Below are 8,848 nucleotides of genomic sequence, written 5' to 3' on the forward strand. Positions count from 1 at the left end.
GAATTCTTGTGGAATATCAACTGTTAGATGAAAGATGGACAGAAAGTCACCCAATTGAAATCTAGTTCTTCATAACTTGGACTATGTTTGAATAGCCTGTTTAGTCTCTCCTGAATCCATGGGTGGTAAGTGATGTGTGAAAGCCAAACTCTTTTCAGACAACAGTTGAACAAATATTCAGGCAGGTTCTTGGATTAAAAGATTGTTGTGTTTGGAAATCATCATTTTCCACGAGAAAAAAATGAACATATTACAGGAAGCAACTGGAGCCAGTTTCACCCCTTTGTTTCAAAGTTCTTTATTTCTGAGCCTTGAGTCTCATATTGGTTGCTTTTCTTTGGGGATAGCAATGTGTAATCAATTAAAACAGCAATTTTTTATTCACTTTGACATGCTACACCAGATTCTTAGACCAGACTCCAAAACTATACCTGGTGAGGTAAAAGTTAGTTCCTTTAATTCATTGTCTTAGGTGGGCCCGTAATGAAGAAATCTGCCTTCAGTATATAACATGGTCAATTTGTTTTTATGATGAATTAAATAGGCTCTTAGCACCAAAAACGTTCAGGCATCATCCAGATGTCGCCAAAGTTGAATGAGCACATGGAACTGGTCACATGGAGGCTTCTGTTAACCGAATGCACAATCTGGAAAGAAGATGCATTTTTTTCAAGGTCTGGAAATTTTAACAGTATCTGGCAGCTACTTCATTTTCAAGATAATCCTGTCACTGTTTCTGGTTATATGCAGGGGTGGGGGTCGGGTACCAAATGCAAGAATTTGGTGGCTTGCTGAAACTGGGTGGAGATGCTGTCATGTTGGCGCCTGAAGCGTGAGCACAAATAAGCTTTAGAGGAATAAACCTGTGATTGTGCTACTTTCGGTCACGGAAGGACCTAAGTGGTGTGGGTGTGATGAAAGAGGGGAGGGAGAAAGAAAAAGAGAACGAGAAAATGAATTCTGTGGACACAAAAGCAATTGGTTAATTCAGTCAGACTTTCACTTTTAAGTACTGGTTTGATCAGTACTTAATCCTTAGCCAAATGACTCCCTAAGGACCCATTAACTCATTGTTTTATCCTTTAAAGATGCGCCATCAAAACATCCATTTCTAAAGTCACAAAACCATCCTCTGAGCCAGCCTGGGCTTGGACTGGAAGGGTTGGTAAACTGACCAGATTGTTGTTCTGACTTGGCCAGGGCAGTGTTCTGCCTCTCCTGCCACTAGCCACTGGTAGCGGAGAAGTAGACTGTCACCAAATATTCCTTGTTCATGCTCTAAGAAAGCAAAAACCAAACCCAAACAAAACAATAAAACACTCCTGAGCAAATGAGTTTTCAGCTTTATTTTCTTTGAACTGAGAGATTCCCTTCATTCCCCTTTACAGAACAGGCAGAAGCCGAAATAAAGAGGCTACTTCCAGATGGGTTTAACTCCATGACCATTTTGATCATGGTGTTAGCCCCCATCAAAGTCATCCTGTGTTTTAACCATTTGAAACCTATTTATAAAAGACATGAAAGTATTTTGCCTATAGAAGAGCTGGCACACAGCACTTCCTATGTCAAACATTTCCAACAAGCCCCACTCTCGCAGCAACCTTGTGTCGGCGGACCTTCTGAGATTTTCACTTACAAGCAGTCATGCCTAAGGGAGCACAGAGAGCAATAATTACAATCACCTCCAGTCAAAGAAACCCCAAGTCTCCCTGAAGTCCTCTCTGTGTTTCAGGAGGTTACACGTTAAAAAAACAGCAAAGGCCCTAGCCAGTTTGGCTCAGTGGATAGAGGGTCTGAGAAGGCTAAAAAGGGCTAATTCCAATGTAACCCTGATATTTGGGGGATAGTGATCTGAATCCATGCAAGCTCAGTATACATTCTTAATAACCTATAATTAAGTCACTACCTCCTTCCCAGATACTGGTCTTGCAGAACCTGTTACTGTGAACAGTGCACTGCCCCGGAGGGAGGGTTATTAACCCTGGCACCAGGTCAGACCATCAGATATGGCCTGGAGACCCCCCAACACCTGGTTGCCTTCTTGCAAGGCCCGCGAAAAGGACCGGAAGCATAATCCATATTTGTGGGACAAAGACCACAGGGAGATATAAAAAGAAGCCCCATGCATGTTTCAGCACTCAGATTTGGAAAGCTATTCCCTGTGTCCGCCGGTGTATTAAACAGTGTCACTCCTCTTCTTTAAAAGCATCGCTTGGTTTTTCTTTGGTCTTCTGCAACAGGTCAACTTGTGGACTGAAGGGTCCCAGGTTGGATTCTGGTCAAGAGCACTTACCTCGGTTGCAGGCTCCTTGCCAGCCTGGGTTGGGGGTGCTGGGCACGTGCAGGAGGCAACCAATCAATGTGTTTCTCTCACATTGATACTTTCCTCTCTCTCTCTCTCTCTCTCTCTCTCTCTCTCTCTCTCTCTCTCTTCTCTCTCTCTCTCCCCCTCTCCCTTCCACTCTCTCTAAAAATCAATGGAAAAATATGTTGGGTGAGGATTAAAAACAAACAAACAAATAAGTAAATAATTTAAAAAATAGCAAAGAACTTCTTAGTTTAACCTAGACAGGACAACAGTCCACTTCCACTTTAGAGTTGGACATCTTAATTTGTAATGGCTCCTCTGACTGCAAACTGCAAGGGAAGGAAGGAAGGAAGGAAGGAAGGAAGGAAGGAAAAAAGGGAGGGAGGGAGGAAGGAAAAAAGGGAGGGAGGGAGGGAGGGAGGGAGGGAGGGAGGGAAGGAGGGAGGAAAGAAAAAAGGATGAGAGAGACTGAGAACAGACTTATCAAAGATCACAGCACTACTAAATGGCAGAGCTGAGGTCAAATCAGACTCTCTTACCACAACTTCATTCTTTTCATATTTTCAGAGACATTTATCAGTTCTCACTCTCTCTATAATGCTCTCATATACATTTATTCTGAGGAGACAATGCTCTAATGTTTGGAAGATTCGGGAAAGCCATGTGACTCTACACTTAGATGATTATGGGAATCTCTTTCAGTGTCCCTAGCAGAGAAAATAGGTTACTAATATCTGGTCTCTCATTCACATGAGAAACTTATATTCCATTGCTTGCTTTCCTGCCCTATCTCCTTGTGGATGTCTTAATAGGCACTTCAAAGTCAACTCATTTAAGCATTACGTTGACTGTACCTGAAACATATACAAAAAACCTCCTACTTCCCTCTTACCCTAATTCAGGACACAGCTCTCCTTGCCTGAATATTGCAATTGCCTCCCAATGCCTCCTACCCCCACACTTGCCCCCCCCCTCACCCCCAAGTCCCAGGAAATTCTTTACACAGAGGCAGAATGACCTTTGTAAGCCTAGGTCAGACTCTGCTGTCTCTTCTCCATGAAGCCTTCCCTGGCCAGTCCTTACCAAGCCTGCTTTATTTTCTCCACATCACTGTTACTATCCAGTAGCCTGTATATTTGACTCATTTATTTATTTGTTTCATATATTCCTGTTTTACTAGGACATAAGCATGTCAGTTCGGACCAGTGCCTAGCACAAAGTCATCATTATATTTGTTGAACAAATGAAAACATATTTTCGATCCAGAAGCCTCCAAATGTATTGTACTTCATTCAAAATAAAAACTAAAGTCGTTTAAATGGCCACATTTTAAATCAAAGTCTTCATAGTATCATTTTGGAAACTTGCTATCATAATTCTAGAATTAGCCTTAAAATTAAGAGGAAACAAATACGATTTAAATAAAAAGAGCTCTACGTAATCTACTTCACCACCCCAAGCCACCCGTACTTCTCACTCCCTTGCTCACTCAGTCCTGACACTGAGCTCCTTGCAAGTCCTAGGCACGCCAGGCATTTCTCACCCTGGACTTCGCCCCTCCCTTCTCCTTGCTCCTGGTGCTTGGAAGCCCCTTTTGCAGACATCTCTCTGGCTTCCTCCCTCACGTTCTTCAGGTCTCTATTCAAACACAGATGGTATCAGAGCCTTCCCGGAATACCTGGCACAAAATAATTTTGACCCCACTCTGCACATCTCTCCCTCATAGCCAGTGTTCTCATTCTTTACGGTACTACCAAGATGATACATATTTTCTAATTATTGGCTTATTGCTTATGCCCCATCTCCAACCTGCCCCACTAGACTGTACGCTTCATATAGGGAGCAGTCTGGTTTGTTTGCTACTGTATTCTAGTTGGTATAGAGGAGTTGCTCAATATATATATTTTGAATGAATAAATGTATAGATAAATGAATAAATAATTTTCATAGTTGTTTTATAGTAATTCCTCTTTACTCAACACGTATTGCTAAAATTTCCCCAGTTTCATATTTGACATATTTATGGTATTTTAAATGGAGCAGTAATTACTTTTTCTGCAATTATTTCTCTCATTTTCTTTGTAAATTCACTTGCCTGAAAAGCCCTTAGTGACCCAAACAGGTTTAGACACACCTATGTTTTCTTGAAATATTTTATGATTTTATTATTATTTTTTATTTTTTTTTATTTTAAATATATTTTATTGATTTTTTACAGAGAGGAAGGGAGAGGGATAGAGAGTTAGAAACATCGATGAGAGAGAAACATCGATCAGCTGCCTCCTGAACACCCCCTACTGGGGATGTGCCCGCAGCCAAGGTACATGCCTTTGACTGGAATCGAACCTGGGACCTTTCAGTCCGCAGGCCAGTGCTCTATCCACTGAGCCAAACCGGTCAGGGCTATGATTTTATTTTTTGCCTTTTATCTTTTAGTATATCTGGAATTAGTATATCATTGCTTATTGACTTACTAGTAATCTAAATAGATTATTTTCTAAAGAAAAAATTATCTGTGTATTATGTATTTAATAGGATTATTGACTAATTTTTATCTACCTCTATCATTCTGTTCATAGATGATTCCAGGTTATTTACTCCATTTCATGTGTCCTTAGGATACTCTTTTACTTATTAGAATTTTAAGAGATGGACTGGGAATGTGGCAAATCCTGCTATCTATGAAAGGCAGCATCAGCTGGACCTACTTCCTGAATGCGGGGAGACTCTTCTGTTATTTAAGGATGTAAAACAAAACCAAACCAAACCAAACCTGGAGACCTGAGAAAAAAGGCTATGGAAGGAGCCATTGATGCTTCATTAATAAACTCTACAGTGATCATCGATCCATTTTAGATACCTCTGGCAGCAAACAAAGCAGTTCTCCTCTATAAACTGGGAAAAATGAAGATGAGGACTCCATTGAAATGATTTCTGGCCTTTCCCCAAATGATAATCTTTCAGAGGCTTTGAAACAATTGGTATCTCAGCAAATGGCAGTTCAATTCTAAATGTTTACATTGAAAATGGAGAAAATAAATTAAGAAGACCTAATATTTCAGATAAAAAGTTTCTCTGAAAAATCTTCCTGAATAATAAATTACAGAAGTCAAAAAGATATACAAACTATCCTCACAAGAGGAAAATACTGGGAAATTATCGAATGGTATCATTTGTAGAATGTAAACAACAAATGTTTTGTGAAATGACAAACACTTAAAAATTTCAGCATATAAAAATTATTACAGTTTTATGATGTGGTTAATAATGCTCTTTTTATTTAAATCATATGTTTCCTCTTAATTTTAAGGCTAATTTTAGAATTATGATAGCAAGTTTCTAAAATGATACTATGAAGACTTTGATTTAAAATGTGGGGAGGGGGAAGGAGGGACTGGGTGAAAGAAGGTAAAGGATTAGCCAAAGAACATATATCCATATAAATGGTTACTTGGTGAAGGTGTTGTTTGCCAGATTTCTCCACTGTTAATTTACAATTTCCCCTTGTAATTTTAGCATCCATTAGTGGATTTTGATTGCAACAGTTATTACTGTGGTGCCCTTGTGGCCATTTCCCTCATTCCTTCTACATTTACTGATTACAATTCTTCTCTAAAAAGGAATTGTCTCTATCCTGGCAGGTGTGGCACACTGGTTGGAGCCTTGTCCTTGCACCGAAGGGTCTTGGGTTCAATTCCTGGTCAAGGGCATGTAACTGGGTTGCAGGTTCGATTCCCATCCCAGTCGAAGCATGTGCAGGAGGTAACCAATGGATATCTCTCTCACACATCTATGTTTTTCTCCTTCTCTTTCCCTTCTCCCCTCCCTTCCACTCTTTCTAAAAAAATTAAAAAAAAAATATCCTCGTGTGAGGACTGATAATAACAACAACAAAAGTTGTCTCATCTCTCCCATTTATTTATACTATTATTTATTTATGACAGTAAGGGCTCGTGGATATTTATTATAATATTGGATTACAATCCATACTGTTTTTATTTATTTTGTTTCTCATTTTGTTCCAGCTCTGGATTCTGGGACTTCCTCTAGGTTGGCTCCTTGGCTCCTTGCCATGCCTTCTTCTTTTTGAGCATGTCCTTACTCTCTGATACCACAGGTACTCCACATTCATCTTGTCTTTTTTCATGACCTAGCCTTGGAATTGACCATTTATACAAAGAAAGATATAGCTAATTCTTAATTGTTTAACATTTGCTAAATAGTTTACAGATTATAATTTATTTTATTATTTTAATTTTCATTATTTTTTTAAATCCTCACACGAGGATATTTTCCCATTAATTTTTAGGAAGAGTGGAAGAGAGAGGGAAAGACAGAGAGAAACATCGATGTGAGAGAAACACATTGATTGGTTGCCTCCTACATGAGCCCCAACCAGGGCCCTGGCCAGGGAGGAACCTGAAACCAAGTACGTGCCCTTGACTGGAATCAAACCCAGGACCCTTTGGTCCACAGGCCGACGCTCTATACACTGAACCAAACCAGCTAGGGTTATTTTTTTCTTCATTTGCAATATTATTTAGGGTACAGGAAATGCTAATTAACCTACGATGACAGAGATAAATAGTTCGGGAGCCAAAAAGAATACCAATTTTCATAATGTCTTTACATGCCTATTTTAAAAACTTGTTTTATTTAATGACAACTTTGGTAAAATCTAACAATGCTTAGAGATTATTTATAATACCAATGATCTAAGTTGCCAATTTCTATGAACAATCATAAAAATATTCAGTGCACAATTTCCTGAGATGTTAATAGCGCAAGGTTTAGTGTTAAACTGACATACTTGCTCATTCTCTCCTTTGTTTGTCTCCTTAGAGATGTGTGACTGATCATACAGATAACAGCATGAAAAGGGTTGTTGGGTCGAGAACCTGAGTTGGGTTCAACAACCAAGCCATTTTTTCATGAACATTTTGGTTGAGAACCTAACTGTTTGAGATGAGAGATATTCAAGAACGAAGGTTTGACTGTACTGGTCTGCATCTCAAACTCTGAAAACCAGGAGTACTGATGATGAGGGGCAGGAGAAAATAGATGTGTCTGTTCAAACGAAGATAGTGAATGGGCCCATGCTCTGCCTTTTTGTCTTATTCAGGCCCTCAATAGATTGGATGATGACAGTCCATATTAGAGAGGGTGATCTTCTTTAGTAGTAAACCATTTCTAATGCTAATCTCTGCTGGACACACCATCACAAAAATAATATTTACCAATATATGGAAATCCCTTAGCCTAGTTAAGTTGGCATTAAGCATCACAGTTAGAGACTAATGGAATGAATGTATTTTGAGAACCTGTCATCTGAGAATGTGTGACATCCAAAGAAGGAAAGAATAGATTCTAAAGTTTAGAAAGTAGAACTTCTAAAAGTTAGTGAAAAGTTTTTATTACTCTATAACATTAAGTTTTGAAAGAAAATATAACTTTAGAAGGTTGGAAAGTTCTCAAAAGATGTAATTATGACTGTATAATCCTATAGATTGAATTGTATGAAGCTACAGAAGGCATGCTTATCAAATATGTAGATGACATGAAGCCTGGCAAGAGAATGAACACATTGTATGTCAGAACCAGAATTGAAATAACAAAAAAATCTTGTCAGTCTGTAGCAATGGGATGAATCTCTAAAAAAGGTAGAAGTACAGGGATTAACATAAGATCCCACATTGGATCCAAAAACCCAACTGCCCAATGAAATTGGAAGTAATGTATGTAACACAGCACCATGTGATAAAATGACTGTCAAGTTTTAATAAACCAAAAAGTTAAAGAGATACCTATTATAATCGAATAATAGAAATGCTAAACATTTCAAAAAGTTTTTTCTAGCATTATCTGTCAGTCAGGTCATATAAGGTAATTGTTTAGTTTTGTATCTGTTATAGGAAAGGAATCGTAAAAAAAAAAAACAAATAAACTATGCTTTACATTTAGTAATAAAGCATAGTTAAAATAGGGGGTGGGTGCTTTGAAAAAGAGACAACTCCAAATTAAGGGTGAGGAGGGAATAATAGTTTTTTTCAGCTATTTTAGTGAGTTATGAGTCAAAGATGTTAGTTTTATTCTAATGGGGTTGAAAGAGTAGAACTAGAATCAGGGAGGAGAAGTCACAGGAAGATAAATTCCAGCTCAATATAAAGAAATTGCAGTCAAAGTTTTCTAAAATTCAGAGGGGCTGCTTGAAGAGTAGGCTCTTCACAATGAAAACATTTGAAGGCAAGTTAAACCACAATTTGATAGATAATGTTGTAAAACTCATTCAAACAGTGAAAGAAAATGTAGGTCAGATTACCTAACAGTTTTTGATACTATGTCTAAAAACCATTGTGAGAAATAATTACTATATCAGACTAATTTTAATTCATTCTTTACAGGGACAGGATTCATTTGCCAGACAGTATGTCTATGTCATGGTAACAACAAACTATATTATATAAACATGAGAAACCTTCCTAGAAAAGAATTAAAAACATTACCTTTCAGGGAATTTTGGAAGATTTACTTAGTCTTATT

The 8,848-nt window shown here is 38.3% G+C and overlaps 1 pseudogene across 1 annotated transcript; it reads left to right on the forward strand.

The window, feature by feature from the left end:
• The first annotated feature begins 349 nt into the window (after positions 1–349).
• LOC308246852 (EKC/KEOPS complex subunit TPRKB-like) lies at positions 350–5,494 on the forward strand (annotated as a pseudogene). The gene is made up of 2 exons: positions 350–439; positions 4,947–5,494. The product of its transcript is annotated as an EKC/KEOPS complex subunit TPRKB-like (transcript).
• The last annotated feature ends 3,354 nt before the right edge of the window (positions 5,495–8,848 follow it).

This window comes from Plecotus auritus, assembly GCF_963455305.1.
Source record: "Plecotus auritus genome assembly, chromosome: 4".
Classification (NCBI taxonomy): domain Eukaryota; kingdom Metazoa; phylum Chordata; class Mammalia; order Chiroptera; family Vespertilionidae; genus Plecotus; species Plecotus auritus.